The sequence below is a fragment of the Orbicella faveolata genome, unplaced genomic scaffold (assembly GCF_042242905.1).
Source record: "Orbicella faveolata isolate gen_17 unplaced genomic scaffold, um_ofav_v1 contig_4, whole genome shotgun sequence".
Taxonomy (NCBI): domain Eukaryota; kingdom Metazoa; phylum Cnidaria; class Anthozoa; order Scleractinia; family Merulinidae; genus Orbicella; species Orbicella faveolata.
The window spans coordinates 50008-74458 of record NW_028301569.1 but is presented as its reverse complement, the minus strand read 5'-3'; the positions used below and the strand labels follow the sequence as shown (position 1 = coordinate 74458).

At 44.8% G+C, this 24451-nt stretch overlaps 3 non-coding genes and 46 pseudogenes across 3 annotated transcripts; all 49 read right to left on the bottom strand.

The window, feature by feature from the left end:
* Nucleotides 1-146: 146 nt before the first annotated feature.
* Nucleotides 147-265, bottom strand: LOC149100490 (5S ribosomal RNA). Its single transcript, XR_016203280.1, has one exon. It is a non-coding gene; the product is annotated as a 5S ribosomal RNA (ribosomal RNA).
* A 384-nt stretch (nucleotides 266-649) lies between these two features.
* Nucleotides 650-768, bottom strand: LOC149100489 (5S ribosomal RNA; annotated as a pseudogene).
* Nucleotides 769-1152: 384 nt separating this feature from the next.
* On the bottom strand, nucleotides 1153-1271 carry LOC149100488 (5S ribosomal RNA; annotated as a pseudogene).
* A 384-nt stretch (nucleotides 1272-1655) lies between these two features.
* Nucleotides 1656-1774, bottom strand: LOC149100487 (5S ribosomal RNA; annotated as a pseudogene).
* Nucleotides 1775-2158: 384 nt separating this feature from the next.
* LOC149100486 (5S ribosomal RNA) lies at nucleotides 2159-2277 on the bottom strand (annotated as a pseudogene).
* Nucleotides 2278-2661: 384 nt separating this feature from the next.
* Nucleotides 2662-2780, bottom strand: LOC149100485 (5S ribosomal RNA; annotated as a pseudogene).
* Nucleotides 2781-3165: 385 nt separating this feature from the next.
* LOC149100484 (5S ribosomal RNA) lies at nucleotides 3166-3284 on the bottom strand (annotated as a pseudogene).
* A 384-nt stretch (nucleotides 3285-3668) lies between these two features.
* LOC149100483 (5S ribosomal RNA) lies at nucleotides 3669-3787 on the bottom strand (annotated as a pseudogene).
* A 384-nt stretch (nucleotides 3788-4171) lies between these two features.
* On the bottom strand, nucleotides 4172-4290 carry LOC149100482 (5S ribosomal RNA; annotated as a pseudogene).
* A 384-nt stretch (nucleotides 4291-4674) lies between these two features.
* Nucleotides 4675-4793, bottom strand: LOC149100481 (5S ribosomal RNA; annotated as a pseudogene).
* Nucleotides 4794-5178: 385 nt separating this feature from the next.
* Nucleotides 5179-5297, bottom strand: LOC149100480 (5S ribosomal RNA). Its single transcript, XR_016203279.1, has one exon. It is a non-coding gene; the product is annotated as a 5S ribosomal RNA (ribosomal RNA).
* Nucleotides 5298-5681: 384 nt separating this feature from the next.
* On the bottom strand, nucleotides 5682-5800 carry LOC149100479 (5S ribosomal RNA; annotated as a pseudogene).
* Nucleotides 5801-6184: 384 nt separating this feature from the next.
* LOC149100478 (5S ribosomal RNA) lies at nucleotides 6185-6303 on the bottom strand (annotated as a pseudogene).
* A 384-nt stretch (nucleotides 6304-6687) lies between these two features.
* LOC149100477 (5S ribosomal RNA) lies at nucleotides 6688-6806 on the bottom strand (annotated as a pseudogene).
* Nucleotides 6807-7190: 384 nt separating this feature from the next.
* On the bottom strand, nucleotides 7191-7309 carry LOC149100476 (5S ribosomal RNA; annotated as a pseudogene).
* A 384-nt stretch (nucleotides 7310-7693) lies between these two features.
* LOC149100475 (5S ribosomal RNA) lies at nucleotides 7694-7812 on the bottom strand (annotated as a pseudogene).
* Nucleotides 7813-8197: 385 nt separating this feature from the next.
* Nucleotides 8198-8316, bottom strand: LOC149100474 (5S ribosomal RNA; annotated as a pseudogene).
* Nucleotides 8317-8700: 384 nt separating this feature from the next.
* LOC149100473 (5S ribosomal RNA) lies at nucleotides 8701-8819 on the bottom strand (annotated as a pseudogene).
* A 384-nt stretch (nucleotides 8820-9203) lies between these two features.
* On the bottom strand, nucleotides 9204-9322 carry LOC149100472 (5S ribosomal RNA; annotated as a pseudogene).
* A 385-nt stretch (nucleotides 9323-9707) lies between these two features.
* On the bottom strand, nucleotides 9708-9826 carry LOC149100471 (5S ribosomal RNA; annotated as a pseudogene).
* Nucleotides 9827-10210: 384 nt separating this feature from the next.
* LOC149100470 (5S ribosomal RNA) lies at nucleotides 10211-10329 on the bottom strand (annotated as a pseudogene).
* Nucleotides 10330-10713: 384 nt separating this feature from the next.
* On the bottom strand, nucleotides 10714-10832 carry LOC149100469 (5S ribosomal RNA; annotated as a pseudogene).
* Nucleotides 10833-11216: 384 nt separating this feature from the next.
* Nucleotides 11217-11335, bottom strand: LOC149100468 (5S ribosomal RNA; annotated as a pseudogene).
* A 384-nt stretch (nucleotides 11336-11719) lies between these two features.
* On the bottom strand, nucleotides 11720-11838 carry LOC149100467 (5S ribosomal RNA; annotated as a pseudogene).
* A 384-nt stretch (nucleotides 11839-12222) lies between these two features.
* Nucleotides 12223-12341, bottom strand: LOC149100466 (5S ribosomal RNA; annotated as a pseudogene).
* Nucleotides 12342-12725: 384 nt separating this feature from the next.
* LOC149100465 (5S ribosomal RNA) lies at nucleotides 12726-12844 on the bottom strand (annotated as a pseudogene).
* Nucleotides 12845-13228: 384 nt separating this feature from the next.
* Nucleotides 13229-13347, bottom strand: LOC149100464 (5S ribosomal RNA; annotated as a pseudogene).
* Nucleotides 13348-13731: 384 nt separating this feature from the next.
* Nucleotides 13732-13850, bottom strand: LOC149100463 (5S ribosomal RNA; annotated as a pseudogene).
* A 384-nt stretch (nucleotides 13851-14234) lies between these two features.
* On the bottom strand, nucleotides 14235-14353 carry LOC149100462 (5S ribosomal RNA; annotated as a pseudogene).
* Nucleotides 14354-14737: 384 nt separating this feature from the next.
* Nucleotides 14738-14856, bottom strand: LOC149100461 (5S ribosomal RNA; annotated as a pseudogene).
* A 384-nt stretch (nucleotides 14857-15240) lies between these two features.
* LOC149100460 (5S ribosomal RNA) lies at nucleotides 15241-15359 on the bottom strand (annotated as a pseudogene).
* A 384-nt stretch (nucleotides 15360-15743) lies between these two features.
* On the bottom strand, nucleotides 15744-15862 carry LOC149100459 (5S ribosomal RNA; annotated as a pseudogene).
* Nucleotides 15863-16247: 385 nt separating this feature from the next.
* LOC149100458 (5S ribosomal RNA) lies at nucleotides 16248-16366 on the bottom strand (annotated as a pseudogene).
* A 383-nt stretch (nucleotides 16367-16749) lies between these two features.
* LOC149100457 (5S ribosomal RNA) lies at nucleotides 16750-16868 on the bottom strand (annotated as a pseudogene).
* Nucleotides 16869-17252: 384 nt separating this feature from the next.
* Nucleotides 17253-17371, bottom strand: LOC149100456 (5S ribosomal RNA; annotated as a pseudogene).
* A 384-nt stretch (nucleotides 17372-17755) lies between these two features.
* Nucleotides 17756-17874, bottom strand: LOC149100455 (5S ribosomal RNA; annotated as a pseudogene).
* Nucleotides 17875-18258: 384 nt separating this feature from the next.
* LOC149100454 (5S ribosomal RNA) lies at nucleotides 18259-18377 on the bottom strand. Its single transcript, XR_016203278.1, has one exon. It is a non-coding gene; the product is annotated as a 5S ribosomal RNA (ribosomal RNA).
* Nucleotides 18378-18761: 384 nt separating this feature from the next.
* LOC149100453 (5S ribosomal RNA) lies at nucleotides 18762-18880 on the bottom strand (annotated as a pseudogene).
* A 384-nt stretch (nucleotides 18881-19264) lies between these two features.
* LOC149100452 (5S ribosomal RNA) lies at nucleotides 19265-19383 on the bottom strand (annotated as a pseudogene).
* A 384-nt stretch (nucleotides 19384-19767) lies between these two features.
* On the bottom strand, nucleotides 19768-19886 carry LOC149100451 (5S ribosomal RNA; annotated as a pseudogene).
* A 385-nt stretch (nucleotides 19887-20271) lies between these two features.
* LOC149100450 (5S ribosomal RNA) lies at nucleotides 20272-20390 on the bottom strand (annotated as a pseudogene).
* Nucleotides 20391-20773: 383 nt separating this feature from the next.
* Nucleotides 20774-20892, bottom strand: LOC149100449 (5S ribosomal RNA; annotated as a pseudogene).
* Nucleotides 20893-21276: 384 nt separating this feature from the next.
* On the bottom strand, nucleotides 21277-21395 carry LOC149100448 (5S ribosomal RNA; annotated as a pseudogene).
* A 384-nt stretch (nucleotides 21396-21779) lies between these two features.
* Nucleotides 21780-21898, bottom strand: LOC149100447 (5S ribosomal RNA; annotated as a pseudogene).
* A 384-nt stretch (nucleotides 21899-22282) lies between these two features.
* Nucleotides 22283-22401, bottom strand: LOC149100446 (5S ribosomal RNA; annotated as a pseudogene).
* A 383-nt stretch (nucleotides 22402-22784) lies between these two features.
* LOC149100445 (5S ribosomal RNA) lies at nucleotides 22785-22903 on the bottom strand (annotated as a pseudogene).
* A 385-nt stretch (nucleotides 22904-23288) lies between these two features.
* LOC149100444 (5S ribosomal RNA) lies at nucleotides 23289-23407 on the bottom strand (annotated as a pseudogene).
* Nucleotides 23408-23792: 385 nt separating this feature from the next.
* On the bottom strand, nucleotides 23793-23911 carry LOC149100443 (5S ribosomal RNA; annotated as a pseudogene).
* A 383-nt stretch (nucleotides 23912-24294) lies between these two features.
* On the bottom strand, nucleotides 24295-24413 carry LOC149100442 (5S ribosomal RNA; annotated as a pseudogene).
* Nucleotides 24414-24451: the final 38 nt, after the last annotated feature.

Below are 24451 nucleotides of genomic sequence, written 5' to 3'. Positions count from 1 at the left end.
AAACAAGAAAATCTTCTAATATGCTGTCAACTTGCTGCAAAAATAATTCCAAAAAAAAAAGACAACATTTTGAAAACAGAGGGATCAATGATGTGGAGGCGTATGGAAATCTTCTCTGAAGAGTCCAGTCCCAAAATGGCTCCAAAAGTCTACAACACGGCGTATTCCCAGGTGGTCACCCAGCCAGGTACTGACGCCGCCCAACAGGACTTGACTTCGGTGATCGGACGAGAACCGGTACGTTCCCTGTGGTGTGGTCGTAGACGAAAGAAACAACTCAAACCTTGCCCAATTGCTTGGACTCTCTTTTAAGTCTCTTAGAAGGAAGGCCTTTAATTGCTGTTGTCATGAATTTCCAATTACGTCTCGGCTACTTAACCCAGAGATTCCAAAGCCAGCTAAGACTTCAAATCACAAAAGGGCGATTCTCCAATGGTCAGTCATCAAAGCCACATTCAAGAGATTGCCTCCAGTGTGCTGCTCAGTGTTGCAGTGCTGTAATCAAACAAGAAAATCTTCTAATATGCTGTCAACTTGCTGGAAAAATAATTCCAAAAAAAAAAGACAACATTTTGAAAACAGAGGGATCAATGATGTGGAGGCGTATGGAAATCTTCTCTGAAGAGTCCAGTCCCAAAATGGCTCCAAAAGTCTACAACACGGCGTATTCCCAGGTGGTCACCCAGCCAGGTACTGACGCCGCCCAACAGGACTTGACTTCGGTCATCGGACGAGAACCGGTACGTTCCCTGTGGTGTGGTCGTAGACGAAAGAAACAACTCAAACCTTGCCCAATTGCTTGGACTCTCTTTTAAGTCTCTTAGAAGGAAGGCCTTTAATTGCTGTTGTCATGAATTTCCAATTACGTCTCGGCTACTTAACCCAGAGATTCCAAAGCCAGCTAAGACTTCAAATCACAAAAGGGCGATTCTCCAATGGTCAGTCATCAAAGCCACATTCAAGAGATTGCCTCCAGTGTGCTGCTCAGTGTTGCAGTGCTGTAATCAAACAAGAAAATCTTCTAATATGCTGTCAACTTGCTGCAAAAATAATTCCAAAAAAAAAAGACAACATTTTGAAAACAGAGGGATCAATGATGTGGAGGCGTATGGAAATCTTCTCTGAAGAGTCCAGTCCCAAAATGGCTCCAAAAGTCTACAACACGGCGTATTCCCAGGTGGTCACCCAGCCAGGTACTGACGCCGCCCAACAGGACTTGACTTCGGTCATCGGACGAGAACCGGTACGTTCCCTGTGGTGTGGTCGTAGACGAAAGAAACAACTCAAACCTTGCCCAATTGCTTGGACTCTCTTTTAAGTCTCTTAGAAGGAAGGCCTTTAATTGCTGTTGTCATGAATTTCCAATTACGTCTCGGCTACTTAACCCAGAGATTCCAAAGCCAGCTAAGACTTCAAATCACAAAAGGGCGATTCTCCAATGGTCAGTCATCAAAGCCACATTCAAGAGATTGCCTCCAGTGTGCTGCTCAGTGTTGCAGTGCTGTAATCAAACAAGAAAATCTTCTAATATGCTGTCAACTTGCTGCAAAAATAATTCCAAAAAAAAAAGACAACATTTTGAAAACAGAGGGATCAATGATGTGGAGGCGTATGGAAATCTTCTCTGAAGAGTCCAGTCCCAAAATGGCTCCAAAAGTCTACAACACGGCGTATTCCCAGGTGGTCACCCAGCCAGGTACTGACGCCGCCCAACAGGACTTGACTTCGGTCATCGGACGAGAACCGGTACGTTCCCTGTGGTGTGGTCGTAGACGAAAGAAACAACTCAAACCTTGCCCAATTGCTTGGACTCTCTTTTAAGTCTCTTAGAAGGAAGGCCTTTAATTGCTGTTGTCATGAATTTCCAATTACGTCTCGGCTACTTAACCCAGAGATTCCAAAGCCAGCTAAGACTTCAAATCACAAAAGGGCGATTCTCCAATGGTCAGTCATCAAAGCCACATTCAAGAGATTGCCTCCAGTGTGCTGCTCAGTGTTGCAGTGCTGTAATCAAACAAGAAAATCTTCTAATATGCTGTCAACTTGCTGGAAAAAAATTTCCAAAAAAAAAAGACAACATTTTGAAAACAGAGGGATCAATGATGTGGAGGCGTATGGAAATCTTCTCTGAAGAGTCCAGTCCCAAAATGGCTCCAAAAGTCTACAACACGGCGTATTCCCAGGTGGTCACCCAGCCAGGTACTGACGCCACCCAACAGGACTTGACTTCGGTCATCGGACGAGAACCGGTACGTTCCCTGTGGTGTGGTCGTAGACGAAAGAAACAACTCAAACCTTGCCCAATTGCTTGGACTCTCTTTTAAGTCTCTTAGAAGGAAGGCCTTTAATTGCTGTTGTCATGAATTTCCAATTACGTCTCGGCTACTTAACCCAGAGATTCCAAAGCCAGCTAAGACTTCAAATCACAAAAGGGCGATTCTCCAATGGTCAGTCATCAAAGCCACATTCAAGAGATTGCCTCCAGTGTGCTGCTCAGTGTTGCAGTGCTGTAATCAAACAAGAAAATCTTCTAATATGCTGTCAACTTGCTGCAAAAATAATTCCAAAAAAAAAAGACAACATTTTGAAAACAGAGGGATCAATGATGTGGAGGCGTATGGAAATCTTCTCTGAAGAGTCCAGTCCCAAAATGGCTCCAAAAGTCTACAACACGGCGTATTCCCAGGTGGTCACCCAGCCAGGTACTGACGCCGCCCAACAGGACTTGACTTCGGTCATCGGACGAGAACCGGTACGTTCCCTGTGGTGTGGTCGTAGACGAAAGAAACAACTCAAACCTTGCCCAATTGCTTGGACTCTCTTTTAAGTCTCTTAGAAGGAAGGCCTTTAATTGCTGTTGTCATGAATTTCCAATTACGTCTCGGCTACTTAACCCAGAGATTCCAAAGCCAGCTAAGACTTCAAATCACAAAAGGGCGATTCTCCAATGGTCAGTCATCAAAGCCACATTCAAGAGATTGCCTCCAGTGTGCTGCTCAGTGTTGCAGTGCTGTAATCAAACAAGAAAATCTTCTAATATGCTGTCAACTTGCTGGAAAAATAATTCCAAAAAAAAAAAGACAACATTTTGAAAACAGAGGGATCAATGATGTGGAGGCGTATGGAAATCTTCTCTGAAGAGTCCAGTCCCAAAATGGCTCCAAAAGTCTACAACACGGCGTATTCCCAGGTGGTCACCCAGCCAGGTACTGACGCCGCCCAACAGGACTTGACTTCGGTCATCGGACGAGAACCGGTACGTTCCCTGTGGTGTGGTCGTAGACGAAAGAAACAACTCAAACCTTGCCCAATTGCTTGGACTCTCTTTTAAGTCTCTTAGAAGGAAGGCCTTTAATTGCTGTTGTCATGAATTTCCAATTACGTCTCGGCTACTTAACCCAGAGATTCCAAAGCCAGCTAAGACTTCAAATCACAAAAGGGCGATTCTCCAATGGTCAGTCATCAAAGCCACATTCAAGAGATTGCCTCCAGTGTGCTGCTCAGTGTTGCAGTGCTGTAATCAAACAAGAAAATCTTCTAATATGCTGTCAACTTGCTGGAAAAATAATTCCAAAAAAAAAAGACAACATTTTGAAAACAGAGGGATCAATGATGTGGAGGCGTATGGAAATCTTCTCTGAAGAGTCCAGTCCCAAAATGGCTCCAAAAGTCTACAACACGGCGTATTCCCAGGTGGTCACCCAGCCAGGTACTGACGCCGCCCAACAGGACTTGACTTCGGTCATCGGACGAGAACCGGTACGTTCCCTGTGGTGTGGTCGTAGACGAAAGAAACAACTCAAACCTTGCCCAATTGCTTGGACTCTCTTTTAAGTCTCTTAGAAGGAAGGCCTTTAATTGCTGTTGTCATGAATTTCCAATTACGTCTCGGCTACTTAACCCAGAGATTCCAAAGCCAGCTAAGACTTCAAATCACAAAAGGGCGATTCTCCAATGGTCAGTCATCAAAGCCACATTCAAGAGATTGCCTCCAGTGTGCTGCTCAGTGTTGCAGTGCTGTAATCAAACAAGAAAATCTTCTAATATGCTGTCAACTTGCTGGAAAAATAATTCCAAAAAAAAAAGACAACATTTTGAAAACAGAGGGATCAATGATGTGGAGGCGTATGGAAATCTTCTCTGAAGAGTCCAGTCCCAAAATGGCTCCAAAAGTCTACAACACGGCGTATTCCCAGGTGGTCACCCAGCCAGGTACTGACGCCGCCCAACAGGACTTGACTTCGGTCATCGGACGAGAACCGGTACGTTCCCTGTGGTGTGGTCGTAGACGAAAGAAACAACTCAAACCTTGCCCAATTGCTTGGACTCTCTTTTAAGTCTCTTAGAAGGAAGGCCTTTAATTGCTGTTGTCATGAATTTCCAATTACGTCTCGGCTACTTAACCCAGAGATTCCAAAGCCAGCTAAGACTTCAAATCACAAAAGGGCGACTCTCCAATGGTCAGTCATCAAAGCCACATTCAAGAGATTGCCTCCAGTGTGCTGCTCAGTGTTGCAGTGCTGTAATCAAACAAGAAAATCTTCTAATATGCTGTCAACTTGCTGCAAAAATAATTCCAAAAAAAAAAGACAACATTTTGAAAACAGAGGGATCAATGATGTGGAGGCGTATGGAAATCTTCTCTGAAGAGTCCAGTCCCAAAATGGCTCCAAAAGTCTACAACACGGCGTATTCCCAGGTGGTCACCCAGCCAGGTACTGACGCCGCCCAACAGGACTTGACTTCGGTCATCGGACGAGAACCGGTACGTTCCCTGTGGTGTGGTCGTAGACGAAAGAAACAACTCAAACCTTGCCCAATTGCTTGGACTCTCTTTTAAGTCTCTTAGAAGGAAGGCCTTTAATTGCTGTTGTCATGAATTTCCAATTACGTCTCGGCTACTTAACCCAGAGATTCCAAAGCCAGCTAAGACTTCAAATCACAAAAGGGCGATTCTCCAATGGTCAGTCATCAAAGCCACATTCAAGAGATTGCCTCCAGTGTGCTGCTCAGTGTTGCAGTGCTGTAATCAAACAAGAAAATCTTCTAATATGCTGTCAACTTGCTGGAAAAATAATTCCAAAAAAAAAAAGACAACATTTTGAAAACAGAGGGATCAATGATGTGGAGGCGTATGGAAATCTTCTCTGAAGAGTCCAGTCCCAAAATGGCTCCAAAAGTCTACAACACGGCGTATTCCCAGGTGGTCACCCAGCCAGGTACTGACGCCGCCCAACAGGACTTGACTTCGGTGATCGGACGAGAACCGGTACGTTCCCTGTGGTGTGGTCGTAGACGAAAGAAACAACTCAAACCTTGCCCAATTGCTTGGACTCTCTTTTAAGTCTCTTAGAAGGAAGGCCTTTAATTGCTGTTGTCATGAATTTCCAATTACGTCTCGGCTACTTAACCCAGAGATTCCAAAGCCAGCTAAGACTTCAAATCACAAAAGGGCGATTCTCCAATGGTCAGTCATCAAAGCCACATTCAAGAGATTGCCTCCAGTGTGCTGCTCAGTGTTGCAGTGCTGTAATCAAACAAGAAAATCTTCTAATATGCTGTCAACTTGCTGGAAAAATAATTCCAAAAAAAAAAGACAACATTTTGAAAACAGAGGGATCAATGATGTGGAGGCGTATGGAAATCTTCTCTGAAGAGTCCAGTCCCAAAATGGCTCCAAAAGTCTACAACACGGCGTATTCCCAGGTGGTCACCCAGCCAGGTACTGACGCCGCCCAACAGGACTTGACTTCGGTCATCGGACGAGAACCGGTACGTTCCCTGTGGTGTGGTCGTAGACGAAAGAAACAACTCAAACCTTGCCCAATTGCTTGGACTCTCTTTTAAGTCTCTTAGAAGGAAGGCCTTTAATTGCTGTTGTCATGAATTTCCAATTACGTCTCGGCTACTTAACCCAGAGATTCCAAAGCCAGCTAAGACTTCAAATCACAAAAGGGCGATTCTCCAATGGTCAGTCATCAAAGCCACATTCAAGAGATTGCCTCCAGTGTGCTGCTCAGTGTTGCAGTGCTGTAATCAAACAAGAAAATCTTCTAATATGCTGTCAACTTGCTGCAAAAATAATTCCAAAAAAAAAAGACAACATTTTGAAAACAGAGGGATCAATGATGTGGAGGCGTATGGAAATCTTCTCTGAAGAGTCCAGTCCCAAAATGGCTCCAAAAGTCTACAACACGGCGTATTCCCAGGTGGTCACCCAGCCAGGTACTGACGCCGCCCAACAGGACTTGACTTCGGTCATCGGACGAGAACCGGTACGTTCCCTGTGGTGTGGTCGTAGACGAAAGAAACAACTCAAACCTTGCCCAATTGCTTGGACTCTCTTTTAAGTCTCTTAGAAGGAAGGCCTTTAATTGCTGTTGTCATGAATTTCCAATTACGTCTCGGCTACTTAACCCAGAGATTCCAAAGCCAGCTAAGACTTCAAATCACAAAAGGGCGATTCTCCAATGGTCAGTCATCAAAGCCACATTCAAGAGATTGCCTCCAGTGTGCTGCTCAGTGTTGCAGTGCTGTAATCAAACAAGAAAATCTTCTAATATGCTGTCAACTTGCTGGAAAAATAATTCCAAAAAAAAAAGACAACATTTTGAAAACAGAGGGATCAATGATGTGGAGGCGTATGGAAATCTTCTCTGAAGAGTCCAGTCCCAAAATGGCTCCAAAAGTCTACAACACGGCGTATTCCCAGGTGGTCACCCAGCCAGGTACTGACGCCGCCCAACAGGACTTGACTTCGGTCATCGGACGAGAACCGGTACGTTCCCTGTGGTGTGGTCGTAGACGAAAGAAACAACTCAAACCTTGCCCAATTGCTTGGACTCTCTTTTAAGTCTCTTAGAAGGAAGGCCTTTAATTGCTGTTGTCATGAATTTCCAATTACGTCTCGGCTACTTAACCCAGAGATTCCAAAGCCAGCTAAGACTTCAAATCACAAAAGGGCGATTCTCCAATGGTCAGTCATCAAAGCCACATTCAAGAGATTGCCTCCAGTGTGCTGCTCAGTGTTGCAGTGCTGTAATCAAACAAGAAAATCTTCTAATATGCTGTCAACTTGCTGGAAAAAAATTTCCAAAAAAAAAAGACAACATTTTGAAAACAGAGGGATCAATGATGTGGAGGCGTATGGAAATCTTCTCTGAAGAGTCCAGTCCCAAAATGGCTCCAAAAGTCTACAACACGGCGTATTCCCAGGTGGTCACCCAGCCAGGTACTGACGCCGCCCAACAGGACTTGACTTCGGTCATCGGACGAGAACCGGTACGTTCCCTGTGGTGTGGTCGTAGACGAAAGAAACAACTCAAACCTTGCCCAATTGCTTGGACTCTCTTTTAAGTCTCTTAGAAGGAAGGCCTTTAATTGCTGTTGTCATGAATTTCCAATTACGTCTCGGCTACTTAACCCAGAGATTCCAAAGCCAGCTAAGACTTCAAATCACAAAAGGGCGATTCTCCAATGGTCAGTCATCAAAGCCACATTCAAGAGATTGCCTCCAGTGTGCTGCTCAGTGTTGCAGTGCTGTAATCAAACAAGAAAATCTTCTAATATGCTGTCAACTTGCTGCAAAAATAATTCCAAAAAAAAAAGACAACATTTTGAAAACAGAGGGATCAATGATGTGGAGGCGTATGGAAATCTTCTCTGAAGAGTCCAGTCCCAAAATGGCTCCAAAAGTCTACAACACGGCGTATTCCCAGGTGGTCACCCAGCCAGGTACTGACGCCGCCCAACAGGACTTGACTTCGGTCATCGGACGAGAACCGGTACGTTCCCTGTGGTGTGGTCGTAGACGAAAGAAACAACTCAAACCTTGCCCAATTGCTTGGACTCTCTTTTAAGTCTCTTAGAAGGAAGGCCTTTAATTGCTGTTGTCATGAATTTCCAATTACGTCTCGGCTACTTAACCCAGAGATTCCAAAGCCAGCTAAGACTTCAAATCACAAAAGGGCGATTCTCCAATGGTCAGTCATCAAAGCCACATTCAAGAGATTGCCTCCAGTGTGCTGCTCAGTGTTGCAGTGCTGTAATCAAACAAGAAAATCTTCTAATATGCTGTCAACTTGCTGGAAAAATAATTCCAAAAAAAAAAAGACAACATTTTGAAAACAGAGGGATCAATGATGTGGAGGCGTATGGAAATCTTCTCTGAAGAGTCCAGTCCCAAAATGGCTCCAAAAGTCTACAACACGGCGTATTCCCAGGTGGTCACCCAGCCAGGTACTGACGCCGCCCAACAGGACTTGACTTCGGTCATCGGACGAGAACCGGTACGTTCCCTGTGGTGTGGTCGTAGACGAAAGAAACAACTCAAACCTTGCCCAATTGCTTGGACTCTCTTTTAAGTCTCTTAGAAGGAAGGCCTTTAATTGCTGTTGTCATGAATTTCCAATTACGTCTCGGCTACTTAACCCAGAGATTCCAAAGCCAGCTAAGACTTCAAATCACAAAAGGGCGATTCTCCAATGGTCAGTCATCAAAGCCACATTCAAGAGATTGCCTCCAGTGTGCTGCTCAGTGTTGCAGTGCTGTAATCAAACAAGAAAATCTTCTAATATGCTGTCAACTTGCTGGAAAAATAATTCCAAAAAAAAAAGACAACATTTTGAAAACAGAGGGATCAATGATGTGGAGGCGTATGGAAATCTTCTCTGAAGAGTCCAGTCCCAAAATGGCTCCAAAAGTCTACAACACGGCGTATTCCCAGGTGGTCACCCAGCCAGGTACTGACGCCGCCCAACAGGACTTGACTTCGGTCATCGGACGAGAACCGGTACGTTCCCTGTGGTGTGGTCGTAGACGAAAGAAACAACTCAAACCTTGCCCAATTGCTTGGACTCTCTTTTAAGTCTCTTAGAAGGAAGGCCTTTAATTGCTGTTGTCATGAATTTCCAATTACGTCTCGGCTACTTAACCCAGAGATTCCAAAGCCAGCTAAGACTTCAAATCACAAAAGGGCGATTCTCCAATGGTCAGTCATCAAAGCCACATTCAAGAGATTGCCTCCAGTGTGCTGCTCAGTGTTGCAGTGCTGTAATCAAACAAGAAAATCTTCTAATATGCTGTCAACTTGCTGGAAAAATAATTCCAAAAAAAAAAGACAACATTTTGAAAACAGAGGGATCAATGATGTGGAGGCGTATGGAAATCTTCTCTGAAGAGTCCAGTCCCAAAATGGCTCCAAAAGTCTACAACACGGCGTATTCCCAGGTGGTCACCCAGCCAGGTACTGACGCCGCCCAACAGGACTTGACTTCGGTCATCGGACGAGAACCGGTACGTTCCCTGTGGTGTGGTCGTAGACGAAAGAAACAACTCAAACCTTGCCCAATTGCTTGGACTCTCTTTTAAGTCTCTTAGAAGGAAGGCCTTTAATTGCTGTTGTCATGAATTTCCAATTACGTCTCGGCTACTTAACCCAGAGATTCCAAAGCCAGCTAAGACTTCAAATCACAAAAGGGCGATTCTCCAATGGTCAGTCATCAAAGCCACATTCAAGAGATTGCCTCCAGTGTGCTGCTCAGTGTTGCAGTGCTGTAATCAAACAAGAAAATCTTCTAATATGCTGTCAACTTGCTGGAAAAATAATTCCAAAAAAAAAAAGACAACATTTTGAAAACAGAGGGATCAATGATGTGGAGGCGTATGGAAATCTTCTCTGAAGAGTCCAGTCCCAAAATGGCTCCAAAAGTCTACAACACGGCGTATTCCCAGGTGGTCACCCAGCCAGGTACTGACGCCGCCCAACAGGACTTGACTTCGGTCATCGGACGAGAACCGGTACGTTCCCTGTGGTGTGGTCGTAGACGAAAGAAACAACTCAAACCTTGCCCAATTGCTTGGACTCTCTTTTAAGTCTCTTAGAAGGAAGGCCTTTAATTGCTGTTGTCATGAATTTCCAATTACGTCTCGGCTACTTAACCCAGAGATTCCAAAGCCAGCTAAGACTTCAAATCACAAAAGGGCGATTCTCCAATGGTCAGTCATCAAAGCCACATTCAAGAGATTGCCTCCAGTGTGCTGCTCAGTGTTGCAGTGCTGTAATCAAACAAGAAAATCTTCTAATATGCTGTCAACTTGCTGGAAAAATAATTCCAAAAAAAAAAGACAACATTTTGAAAACAGAGGGATCAATGATGTGGAGGCGTATGGAAATCTTCTCTGAAGAGTCCAGTCCCAAAATGGCTCCAAAAGTCTACAACACGGCGTATTCCCAGGTGGTCACCCAGCCAGGTACTGACGCCGCCCAACAGGACTTGACTTCGGTCATCGGACGAGAACCGGTACGTTCCCTGTGGTGTGGTCGTAGACGAAAGAAACAACTCAAACCTTGCCCAATTGCTTGGACTCTCTTTTAAGTCTCTTAGAAGGAAGGCCTTTAATTGCTGTTGTCATGAATTTCCAATTACGTCTCGGCTACTTAACCCAGAGATTCCAAAGCCAGCTAAGACTTCAAATCACAAAAGGGCGACTCTCCAATGGTCAGTCATCAAAGCCACATTCAAGAGATTGCCTCCAGTGTGCTGCTCAGTGTTGCAGTGCTGTAATCAAACAAGAAAATCTTCTAATATGCTGTCAACTTGCTGCAAAAATAATTCCAAAAAAAAAAGACAACATTTTGAAAACAGAGGGATCAATGATGTGGAGGCGTATGGAAATCTTCTCTGAAGAGTCCAGTCCCAAAATGGCTCCAAAAGTCTACAACACGGCGTATTCCCAGGTGGTCACCCAGCCAGGTACTGACGCCGCCCAACAGGACTTGACTTCGGTCATCGGACGAGAACCGGTACGTTCCCTGTGGTGTGGTCGTAGACGAAAGAAACAACTCAAACCTTGCCCAATTGCTTGGACTCTCTTTTAAGTCTCTTAGAAGGAAGGCCTTTAATTGCTGTTGTCATGAATTTCCAATTACGTCTCGGCTACTTAACCCAGAGATTCCAAAGCCAGCTAAGACTTCAAATCACAAAAGGGCGATTCTCCAATGGTCAGTCATCAAAGCCACATTCAAGAGATTGCCTCCAGTGTGCTGCTCAGTGTTGCAGTGCTGTAATCAAACAAGAAAATCTTCTAATATGCTGTCAACTTGCTGCAAAAATAATTCCAAAAAAAAAAGACAACATTTTGAAAACAGAGGGATCAATGATGTGGAGGCGTATGGAAATCTTCTCTGAAGAGTCCAGTCCCAAAATGGCTCCAAAAGTCTACAACACGGCGTATTCCCAGGTGGTCACCCAGCCAGGTACTGACGCCGCCCAACAGGACTTGACTTCAGTCATCGGACGAGAACCGGTACGTTCCCTGTGGTGTGGTCGTAGACGAAAGAAACAACTCAAACCTTGCCCAATTGCTTGGACTCTCTTTTAAGTCTCTTAGAAGGAAGGCCTTTAATTGCTGTTGTCATGAATTTCCAATTACGTCTCGGCTACTTAACCCAGAGATTCCAAAGCCAGCTAAGACTTCAAATCACAAAAGGGCGATTCTCCAATGGTCAGTCATCAAAGCCACATTCAAGAGATTGCCTCCAGTGTGCTGCTCAGTGTTGCAGTGCTGTAATCAAACAAGAAAATCTTCTAATATGCTGTCAACTTGCTGGAAAAATAATTCCAAAAAAACAAGACAACATTTTGAAAACAGAGGGATCAATGATGTGGAGGCGTATGGAAATCTTCTCTGAAGAGTCCAGTCCCAAAATGGCTCCAAAAGTCTACAACACGGCGTATTCCCAGGTGGTCACCCAGCCAGGTACTGACGCCGCCCAACAGGACTTGACTTCGGTCATCGGACGAGAACCGGTACGTTCCCTGTGGTGTGGTCGTAGACGAAAGAAACAACTCAAACCTTGCCCAATTGCTTGGACTCTCTTTTAAGTCTCTTAGAAGGAAGGCCTTTAATTGCTGTTGTCATGAATTTCCAATTACGTCTCGGCTACTTAACCCAGAGATTCCAAAGCCAGCTAAGACTTCAAATCACAAAAGGGCGATTCTCCAATGGTCAGTCATCAAAGCCACATTCAAGAGATTGCCTCCAGTGTGCTGCTCAGTGTTGCAGTGCTGTAATCAAACAAGAAAATCTTCTAATATGCTGTCAACTTGCTGGAAAAATAATTCCAAAAAAACAAGACAACATTTTGAAAACAGAGGGATCAATGATGTGGAGGCGTATGGAAATCTTCTCTGAAGAGTCCAGTCCCAAAATGGCTCCAAAAGTCTACAACACGGCGTATTCCCAGGTGGTCACCCAGCCAGGTACTGACGCCGCCCAACAGGACTTGACTTCGGTCATCGGACGAGAACCGGTACGTTCCCTGTGGTGTGGTCGTAGACGAAAGAAACAACTCAAACCTTGCCCAATTGCTTGGACTCTCTTTTAAGTCTCTTAGAAGGAAGGCCTTTAATTGCTGTTGTCATGAATTTCCAATTACGTCTCGGCTACTTAACCCAGAGATTCCAAAGCCAGCTAAGACTTCAAATCACAAAAGGGCGATTCTCCAATGGTCAGTCATCAAAGCCACATTCAAGAGATTGCCTCCAGTGTGCTGCTCAGTGTTGCAGTGCTGTAATCAAACAAGAAAATCTTCTAATATGCTGTCAACTTGCTGCAAAAATAATTCCAAAAAAACAAGACAACATTTTGAAAACAGAGGGATCAATGATGTGGAGGCGTATGGAAATCTTCTCTGAAGAGTCCAGTCCCAAAATGGCTCCAAAAGTCTACAACACGGCGTATTCCCAGGTGGTCACCCAGCCAGGTACTGACGCCGCCCAACAGGACTTGACTTCGGTCATCGGACGAGAACCGGTACGTTCCCTGTGGTGTGGTCGTAGACGAAAGAAACAACTCAAACCTTGCCCAATTGCTTGGACTCTCTTTTAAGTCTCTTAGAAGGAAGGCCTTTAATTGCTGTTGTCATGAATTTCCAATTACGTCTCGGCTACTTAACCCAGAGATTCCAAAGCCAGCTAAGACTTCAAATCACAAAAGGGCGATTCTCCAATGGTCAGTCATCAAAGCCACATTCAAGAGATTGCCTCCAGTGTGCTGCTCAGTGTTGCAGTGCTGTAATCAAACAAGAAAATCTTCTAATATGCTGTCAACTTGCTGCAAAAATAATTCCAAAAAAAAAAGACAACATTTTGAAAACAGAGGGATCAATGATGTGGAGGCGTATGGAAATCTTCTCTGAAGAGTCCAGTCCCAAAATGGCTCCAAAAGTCTACAACACGGCGTATTCCCAGGTGGTCACCCAGCCAGGTACTGACGCCGCCCAACAGGACTTGACTTCGGTCATCGGACGAGAACCGGTACGTTCCCTGTGGTGTGGTCGTAGACGAAAGAAACAACTCAAACCTTGCCCAATTGCTTGGACTCTCTTTTAAGTCTCTTAGAAGGAAGGCCTTTAATTGCTGTTGTCATGAATTTCCAATTACGTCTCGGCTACTTAACCCAGAGATTCCAAAGCCAGCTAAGACTTCAAATCACAAAAGGGCGATTCTCCAATGGTCAGTCATCAAAGCCACATTCAAGAGATTGCCTCCAGTGTGCTGCTCAGTGTTGCAGTGCTGTAATCAAACAAGAAAATCTTCTAATATGCTGTCAACTTGCTGGAAAAATAATTCCAAAAAAAAAAGACAACATTTTGAAAACAGAGGGATCAATGATGTGGAGGCGTATGGAAATCTTCTCTGAAGAGTCCAGTCCCAAAATGGCTCCAAAAGTCTACAACACGGCGTATTCCCAGGTGGTCACCCAGCCAGGTACTGACGCCGCCCAACAGGACTTGACTTCGGTCATCGGACGAGAACCGGTACGTTCCCTGTGGTGTGGTCGTAGACGAAAGAAACAACTCAAACCTTGCCCAATTGCTTGGACTCTCTTTTAAGTCTCTTAGAAGGAAGGCCTTTAATTGCTGTTGTCATGAATTTCCAATTACGTCTCGGCTACTTAACCCAGAGATTCCAAAGCCAGCTAAGACTTCAAATCACAAAAGGGCGATTCTCCAATGGTCAGTCATCAAAGCCACATTCAAGAGATTGCCTCCAGTGTGCTGCTCAGTGTTGCAGTGCTGTAATCAAACAAGAAAATCTTCTAATATGCTGTCAACTTGCTGCAAAAATAATTCCAAAAAAAAAAGACAACATTTTGAAAACAGAGGGATCAATGATGTGGAGGCGTATGGAAATCTTCTCTGAAGAGTCCAGTCCCAAAATGGCTCCAAAAGTCTACAACACGGCGTATTCCCAGGTGGTCACCCAGCCAGGTACTGACGCCGCCCAACAGGACTTGACTTCGGTCATCGGACGAGAACCGGTACGTTCCCTGTGGTGTGGTCGTAGACGAAAGAAACAACTCAAACCTTGCCCAATTGCTTGGACTCTCTTTTAAGTCTCTTAGAAGGAAGGCCTTTAACTGCTGTTGTCATGAATTTCCAATTACGTCTCGGCTACTTAACCCAGAGATTCCAAAGCCAGCTAAGACTTCAAATCACAAAAGGGCGATTCTCCAATGGTCAGTCATCAAAGCCACATTCAAGAGATTGCCTCCAGTGTGCTGCTCAGTGTTGCAGTGCTGTAATCAAACAAGAAAATCTTCTAATATGCTGTCAACTTGCTGGAAAAATAATTCCAAAAAAAAAAGACAACATTTTGAAAACAGAGGGATCAATGATGTGGAGGCGTATGGAAATCTTCTCTGAAGAGTCCAGTCCCAAAATGGCTCCAAAAGTCTACAACACGGCGTATTCCCAGGTGGTCACCCAGCCAGGTACTGACGCCGCCCAACAGGACTTGACTTCGGTCATCGGACGAGAACCGGTACGTTCCCTGTGGTGTGGTCGTAGACGAAAGAAACAACTCAAACCTTGCCCAATTGCTTGGACTCTCTTTTAAGTCTCTTAGAAGGAAGGCCTTTAATTGCTGTTGTCATGAATTTCCAATTACGTCTCGGCTACTTAACCCAGAGATTCCAAAGCCAGCTAAGACTTCAAATCACAAAAGGGCGATTCTCCAATGGTCAGTCATCAAAGCCACATTCAAGAGATTGCCTCCAGTGTGCTGCTCAGTGTTGCAGTGCTGTAATCAAACAAGAAAATCTTCTAATATGCTGTCAACTTGCTGCAAAAATAATTCCAAAAAAAAAAGACAACATTTTGAAAACAGAGGGATCAATGATGTGGAGGCGTATGGAAATCTTCTCTGAAGAGTCCAGTCCCAAAATGGCTCCAAAAGTCTACAACACGGCGTATTCCCAGGTGGTCACCCAGCCAGGTACTGACGCCGCCCAACAGGACTTGACTTCGGTCATCGGACGAGAACCGGTACGTTCCCTGTGGTGTGGTCGTAGACGAAAGAAACAACTCAAACCTTGCCCAATTGCTTGGACTCTCTTTTAAGTCTCTTAGAAGGAAGGCCTTTAATTGCTGTTGTCATGAATTTCCAATTACGTCTCGGCTACTTAACCCAGAGATTCCAAAGCCAGCTAAGACTTCAAATCACAAAAGGGCGATTCTCCAATGGTCAGTCATCAAAGCCACATTCAAGAGATTGCCTCCAGTGTGCTGCTCAGTGTTGCAGTGCTGTAATCAAACAAGAAAATCTTCTAATATGCTGTCAACTTGCTGCAAAAATAATTCCAAAAAAAAAAGACAACATTTTGAAAACAGAGGGATCAATGATGTGGAGGCGTATGGAAATCTTCTCTGAAGAGTCCAGTCCCAAAATGGCTCCAAAAGTCTACAACACGGCGTATTCCCAGGTGGTCACCCAGCCAGGTACTGACGCCGCCCAACAGGACTTGACTTCGGTCATCGGACGAGAACCGGTACGTTCCCTGTGGTGTGGTCGTAGACGAAAGAAACAACTCAAACCTTGCCCAATTGCTTGGACTCTCTTTTAAGTCTCTTAGAAGGAAGGCCTTTAATTGCTGTTGTCATGAATTTCCAATTACGTCTCGGCTACTTAACCCAGAGATTCCAAAGCCAGCTAAGACTTCAAATCACAAAAGGGCGATTCTCCAATGGTCAGTCATCAAAGCCACATTCAAGAGATTGCCTCCAGTGTGCTGCTCAGTGTTGCAGTGCTGTAATCAAACAAGAAAATCTTCTAATATGCTGTCAACTTGCTGCAAAAATAATTCCAAAAAAAAAAAGACAACATTTTGAAAACAGAGGGATCAATGATGTGGAGGCGCATGGAAATCTTCTCTGAAGAGTCCAGTCCCAAAATGGCTCCAAAAGTCTACAACACGGCGTATTCCCAGGTGGTCACCCAGCCAGGTACTGACGCCGCCCAACAGGACTTGACTTCGGTCATCGGACGAGAACCGGTACGTTCCCTGTGGTGTGGTCGTAGACGAAAGAAACAACTCAAACCTTGCCCAATTGCTTGGACTCTCTTTTAAGTCTCTTAGAAGGAAGGCCTTTAATTGCTGTTGTCATGAATTTCCAATTACGTCTCGGCTACTTAACCCAGAGATTCCAAAGCCAGCTAAGACTTCAAATCACAAAAGGGCGATTCTCCAATGGTCAGTCATCAAAGCCACATTCAAGAGATTGCCTCCAGTGTGCTGCTCAGTGTTGCAGTACTGTAATCAAACAAGAAAATCTTCTAATATGCTGTCAACTTGCTGGAAAAATAATTCCAAAAAAAAAGACAACATTTTGAAAACAGAGGGATCAATGATGTGGAGGCGTATGGAAATCTTCTCTGAAGAGTCCAGTCCCAAAATGGCTCCAAAAGTCTACAACACGGCGTATTCCCAGGTGGTCACCCAGCCAGGTACTGACGCCGCCCAACAGGACTTGACTTCGGTCATCGGACGAGAACCGGTACGTTCCCTGTGGTGTGGTCGTAGACGAAAGAAACAACTCAAACCTTGCCCAATTGCTTGGACTCTCTTTTAAGTCTCTTAGAAGGAAGGCCTTTAATTGCTGTTGTCATGAATTTCCAATTACGTCTCGGCTACTTAACCCAGAGATTCCAAAGCCAGCTAAGACTTCAAATCACAAAAGGGCGATTCTCCAATGGTCAGTCATCAAAGCCACATTCAAGAGATTGCCTCCAGTGTGCTGCTCAGTGTTGCAGTGCTGTAATCAAACAAGAAAATCTTCTAATATGCTGTCAACTTGCTGCAAAAATAATTCCAAAAAAAAAAGACAACATTTTGAAAACAGAGGGATCAATGATGTGGAGGCGTATGGAAATCTTCTCTGAAGAGTCCAGTCCCAAAATGGCTCCAAAAGTCTACAACACGGCGTATTCCCAGGTGGTCACCCAGCCAGGTACTGACGCCGCCCAACAGGACTTGACTTCGGTCATCGGACGAGAACCGGTACGTTCCCTGTGGTGTGGTCGTAGACGAAAGAAACAACTCAAACCTTGCCCAATTGCTTGGACTCTCTTTTAAGTCTCTTAGAAGGAAGGCCTTTAATTGCTGTTGTCATGAATTTCCAATTACGTCTCGGCTACTTAACCCAGAGATTCCAAAGCCAGCTAAGACTTCAAATCACAAAAGGGCGATTCTCCAATGGTCAGTCATCAAAGCCACATTCAAGAGATTGCCTCCAGTGTGCTGCTCAGTGTTGCAGTGCTGTAATCAAACAAGAAAATCTTCTAATATGCTGTCAACTTGCTGCAAAAATAATTCCAAAAAAACAAGACAACATTTTGAAAACAGAGGGATCAATGATGTGGAGGCGTATGGAAATCTTCTCTGAAGAGTCCAGTCCCAAAATGGCTCCAAAAGTCTACAACACGGCGTATTCCCAGGTGGTCACCCAGCCAGGTACTGACGCCGCCCAACAGGACTTGACTTCGGTCATCGGACGAGAACCGGTACGTTCCCTGTGGTGTGGTCGTAGACGAAAGAAACAACTCAAACCTTGCCCAATTGCTTGGACTCTCTTTTAAGTCTCTTAGAAGGAAGGCCTTTAATTGCTGTTGTCATGAATTTCCAATTACGTCTCGGCTACTTAACCCAGAGATTCCAAAGCCAGCTAAGACTTCAAATCACAAAAGGGCGATTCTCCAATGGTCAGTCATCAAAGCCACATTCAAGAGATTGCCTCCAGTGTGCTGCTCAGTGTTGCAGTGCTGTAATCAAACAAGAAAATCTTCTAATATGCTGTCAACTTGCTGGAAAAATAATTCCAAAAAAAAAAGACAACATTTTGAAAACAGAGGGATCAATGATGTGGAGGCGTATGGAAATCTTCTCTGAAGAGTCCAGTCCCAAAATGGCTCCAAAAGTCTACAACACGGCGTATTCCCAGGTGGTCACCCAGCCAGGTACTGACGCCGCCCAACAGGACTTGACTTCGGTGATCGGACGAGAACCGGTACGTTCCCTGTGGTGTGGTCGTAGACGAAAGAAACAACTCAAACCTTGCCCAATTGCTTGGACTCTCTTTTAAGTCTCTTAGAAGGAAGGCCTTTAATTGCTGTTGTCATGAATTTCCAATTACGTCTCGGCTACTTAACCCAGAGATTCCAAAGCCAGCTAAGACTTCAAATCACAAAAGGGCGATTCTCCAATGGTCAGTCATCAAAGCCACATTCAAGCGATTGCCTCCAGTGTGCTGCTCAGTGTTGCAGTGCTGTAATCAAACAAGAAAATCTTCTAATATGCTGTCAACTTGCTGCAAAAATAATTCCAAAAAAAAAAGACAACATTTTGAAAACAGAGGGATCAATGATGTGGAGGCGTATGGAAATCTTCTCTGAAGAGTCCAGTCCCAAAATGGCTCCAAAAGTCTACAACACGGCGTATTCCCAGGTGGTCACCCAGCCAGGTACTGACGCCGCCCAACAGGACTTGACTTCGGTCATCGGACGAGAACCGGTACGTTCCCTGTGGTGTGGTCGTAGACGAAAGAAACAACTCAAACCTTGCCCAATTGCTTGGACTCTCTTTTAAGTCTCTTAGAAGGAAGGCCTTTAATTGCTGTTGTCATGAATTTCCAATTACGTCTCGGCTACTTAACCCAGAGATTCCAAAGCCAGCTAAGACTTCAAATCACAAAAGGGCGATTCTCCAATGGTCAGTCATCAAAGCCACATTCAAGAGATTGCCTCCAGTGTGCTGCTCAGTGTTGCAGTGCTGTAATCAAACAAGAAAATCTTCTAATATGCTGTCAACTTGCTGCAAAAATAATTCCAAAAAAACAAGACAACATTTTGAAAACAGAGGGATCAATGATGTGGAGGCGTATGGAAATCTTCTCTGAAGAGTCCAGTCCCAAAATGGCTCCAAAAGTCTACAACACGGCGTATTCCCAGGTGGTCACCCAGCCAGGTACTGACGCCGCCCAACAGGACTTGACTTCGGTCATCGGACGAGAACCGGTACGTTCCCTGTGGTGTGGTCGTAGACGAAAGAAACAACTCAAACCTTGCCCAATTGCTTGGACTCTCTTTTAAGTCTCTTAGAAGGAAGGCCTTTAATTGCTGTTGTCATGAATTTCCAATTACGTCTCGGCTACTTAACCCAGAGATTCCAAAGCCAGCTAAGACTTCAAATCACAAAAGGGCGATTCTCCAATGGTCAGTCATCAAAGCCACATTCAAGAGATTGCCTCCAGTGTGCTGCTCAGTGTTGCAGTGCTGTAATCAAACAAGAAAATCTTCTAATATGCTGTCAACTTGCTGGAAAAATAATTCCAAAAAAAAAAGACAACATTTTGAAAACAGAGGGATCAATGATGTGGAGGCGTATGGAAATCTTCTCTGAAGAGTCCAGTCCCAAAATGGCTCCAAAAGTCTACAACACGGCGTATTCCCAGGTGGTCACCCAGCCAGGTACTGACGCCGCCCAACAGGACTTGACTTCGGTCATCGGACGAGAACCGGTACGTTCCCTGTGGTGTGGTCGTAGACGAAAGAAACAACTCAAACCTTGCCCAATTGCTTGGACTCTCTTTTAAGTCTCTTAGAAGGAAGGCCTTTAATTGCTGTTGTCATGAATTTCCAATTACGTCTCGGCTACTTAACCCAGAGATTCCAAAGCCAGCTAAGACTTCAAATCACAAAAGGGCGATTCTCCAATGGTCAGTCATCAAAGCCACATTCAAGAGATTGCCTCCAGTGTGCTGCTCAGTGTTGCAGTGCTGTAATCAAACAAGAAAATCTTCTAATATGCTGTCAACTTGCTGCAAAAATAATTCCAAAAAAAAAAAGACAACATTTTGAAAACAGAGGGATCAATGATGTGGAGGCGTATGGAAATCTTCTCTGAAGAGTCCAGTCCCAAAATGGCTCCAAAAGTCTACAACACGGCGTATTCCCAGGTGGTCACCCAGCCAGGTACTGACGCCGCCCAACAGGACTTGACTTCGGTCATCGGACGAGAACCGGTACGTTCCCTGTGGTGTGGTCGTAGACGAAAGAAACAACTCAAACCTTGCCCAATTGCTTGGACTCTCTTTTAAGTCTCTTAGAAGGAAGGCCTTTAATTGCTGTTGTCATGAATTTCCAATTACGTCTCGGCTACTTAACCCAGAGATTCCAAAGCCAGCTAAGACTTCAAATCACAAAAGGGCGATTCTCCAATGGTCAGTCATCAAAGCCACATTCAAGAGATTGCCTCCAGTGTGCTGCTCAGTGTTGCAGTGCTGTAATCAAACAAGAAAATCTTCTAATATGCTGTCAACTTGCTGCAAAAATAATTCCAAAAAAAAAGACAACATTTTGAAAACAGAGGGATCAATGATGTGGAGGCGTATGGAAATCTTCTCTGAAGAGTCCAGTCCCAAAATGGCTCCAAAAGTCTACAACACGGCGTATTCCCAGGTGGTCACCCAGCCAGGTACTGACGCCGCCCAACAGGACTTGACTTCGGTCATCGGACGAGAACCGGTACGTTCCCTGTGGTGTGGTCGTAGACGAAAGAAACAACTCAAACCTTGCCCAATTGCTTGGACTCTCTTTTAAGTCTCTTAGAAGGAAGGCCTTTAATTGCTGTTGTCATGAATTTCCAATTACGTCTCGGCTACTTAACCCAGAGATTCCAAAGCCAGCTAAGACTTCAAATCACAAAAGGGCGATTCTCCAATGGTCAGTCATCAAAGCCACATTCAAGAGATTGCCTCCAGTGTGCTGCTCAGTGTTGCAGTGCTGTAATCAAACAAGAAAATCTTCTAATATGCTGTCAACTTGCTGGAAAAATAATTCCAAAAAAAAAAGACAACATTTTGAAAACAGAGGGATCAATGATGTGGAGGCGTATGGAAATCTTCTCTGAAGAGTCCAGTCCCAAAATGGCTCCAAAAGTCTACAACACGGCGTATTCCCAGGTGGTCACCCAGCCAGGTACTGACGCCGCCCAACAGGACTTGACTTCGGTCATCGGACGAGAACCGGTACGTTCCCTGTGGTGTGGTCGTAGACGAAAGAAACAACTCAAACCTTGCCCAATTGCTTGGACTCTCTTTTAAGTCTCTTAGAAGGAAGGCCTTTAATTGCTGTTGTCATGAATTTCCAATTACGTCTCGGCTACTTAACCCAGAGATTCCAAAGCCAGCTAAGACTTCAAATCACAAAAGGGCGATTCTCCAATGGTCAGTCATCAAAGCCACATTCAAGAGATTGCCTCCAGTGTGCTGCTCAGTGTTGCAGTGCTGTAATCAAACAAGAAAATCTTCTAATATGCTGTCAACTTGCTGCAAAAATAATTCCAAAAAAAAAAGACAACATTTTGAAAACAGAGGGATCAATGATGTGGAGGCGTATGGAAATCTTCTCTGAAGAGTCCAGTCCCAAAATGGCTCCAAAAGTCTACAACACGGCGTATTCCCAGGTGGTCACCCAGCCAGGTACTGACGCCGCCCAACAGGACTTGACTTCGGTCATCGGACGAGAACCGGTACGTTCCCTGTGGTGTGGTCGTAGACGAAAGAAACAACTCAAACCTTGCCCAATTGCTTGGACTCTCTTTTAAGTCTCTTAGAAGGAAGGCCTTTAATTGCTGTTGTCATGAATTTCCAATTACGTCTCGGCTACTTAACCCAGAGATTCCAAAGCCAGCTAAGACTTCAAATCACAAAAGGGCGATTCTCCAATGGTCAGTCATCAAAGCCACATTCAAGAGATTGCCTCCAGTGTGCTGCTCAGTGTTGCAGTGCTGTAATCAAACAAGAAAATCTTCTAATATGCTGTCAACTTGCTGGAAAAATAATTCCAAAAAAAAAAGACAACATTTTGAAAACAGAGGGATCAATGATGTGGAGGCGTATGGAAATCTTCTCTGAAGAGTCCAGTCCCAAAATGGCTCCAAAAGTCTACAACACGGCGTATTCCCAGGTGGTCACCCAGCCAGGTACTGACGCCGCCCAACAGGACTTGACTTCGGTCATCGGACGAGAACCGGTACGTTCCCTGTGGTGTGGTCGTAGACGAAAGAAACAACTCAAACCTTGCCCAATTGCTTGGACTCTCTTTTAAGTCTCTTAGAAGGAAGGCCTTTAACTGCTGTTGTCATGAATTTCCAATTACGTCTCGGCTACTTAACCCAGAGATTCCAAAGCCAGCTAAGACTTCAAATCACAAAAGGGCGATTCTCCAATGGTCAGTCATCAAAGCCACATTCAAGAGATTGCCTCCAGTGTGCTGCTCAGTGTTGCAGTGCTGTAATCAAACAAGAAAATCTTCTAATATGCTGTCAACTTGCTGGAAAAATAATTCCAAAAAAAAAGACAACATTTTGAAAACAGAGGGATCAATGATGTGGAGGCGTATGGAAATCTTCTCTGAAGAGTCCAGTCCCAAAATGGCTCCAAAAGTCTACAACACGGCGTATTCCCAGGTGGTCACCCAGCCAGGTACTGACGCCGCCCAACAGGACTTGACTTCGGTCATCGGACGAGAACCGGTACGTTCCCTGTGGTGTGGTCGTAGACGAAAGAAACAACTCAAACCTTGCCCAATTGCTTGGACTCTCTTTTAAGTCTCTTAGAAGGAAGGCCTTTAATTGCTGTTGTCATGAATTTCCAATTACGTCTCGGCTACTTAACCCAGAGATTCCAAAGCCAGCTAAGACTTCAAATCACAAAAGGGCGATTCTCCAATGGTCAGTCATCAAAGCCACATTCAAGAGATTGCCTCCAGTGTGCTGCTCAGTGTTGCAGTGCTGTAATCAAACAAGAAAATCTTCTAATATGCTGTCAACTTGCTGCAAAAATAATTCCAAAAAAAAAAAGACAACATTTTGAAAACAGAGGGATCAATGATGTGGAGGCGTATGGAAATCTTCTCTGAAGAGTCCAGTCCCAAAATGGCTCCAAAAGTCTACAACACGGCGTATTCCCAGGTGGTCACCCAGCCAGGTACTGACGCCGCCCAACAGGACTTGACTTCGGTCATCGGACGAGAACCGGTACGTTCCCTGTGGTGTGGTCGTAGACGAAAGAAACAACTCAAACCTTGCCCAATTGCTTGGACTCTCTTTTAAGTCTCTTAGAAGGAAGGCCTTTAATTGCTGTTGTCATGAATTTCCAATTACGTCTCGGCTACTTAACCCAGAGATTCCAAAGCCAGCTAAGACTTCAAATCACAAAAGGGCGATTCTCCAATGGTCAGTCATCAAAGCCACATTCAAGAGATTGCCTCCAGTGTGCTGCTCAGTGTTGCAGTGCTGTAATCAAACAAGAAAATCTTCTAATATGCTGTCAACTTGCTGCAAAAATAATTCCAAAAAAAAAAAGACAACATTTTGAAAACAGAGGGATCAATGATGTGGAGGCGTATGGAAATCTTCTCTGAAGAGTCCAGTCCCAAAATGGCTCCAAAAGTCTACAACACGGCGTATTCCCAGGTGGTCACCCAGCCAGGTACTGACGCCGCCCAACAGGACTTGACTTCGGTCATCGGACGAGAACCGGTACGTTCCCTGTGGTGTGGTCGTAGACGAAAGAAACAACTCAAACCTTGCCCAATTGCTTGGACTCTCTTTTAAGTCTCTTAGAAGGAAGGCCTTTAATTGCTGTTGTCATGAATTTCCAATTACGTCTCGGCTACTTAACCCAGAGATTCCAAAGCCAGCTAAGACTTCAAATCACAAAAGGGCGATTCTCCAATGGTCAGTCATCAAAGCCACATTCAAGAGATTGCCTCCAGTGTGCTGCTCAGTGTTGCAGTGCTGTAATCAAACAAGAAAATCTTCTAATATGCTGTCAACTTGCTGCAAAAATAATTCCAAAAAAAAAGACAACATTTTGAAAACAGAGGGATCAATGATGTGGAGGCGTATGGAAATCTTCTCTGAAGAGTCCAGTCCCAAAATGGCTCCAAAAGTCTACAACACGGCGTATTCCCAGGTGGTCACCCAGCCAGGTACTGACGCCGCCCAACAGGACTTGACTTCGGTCATCGGACGAGAACCGGTACGTTCCCTGTGGTGTGGTCGTAGACGAAAGAAACAACTCAAACCTTGCCCAATTGCTTGGACT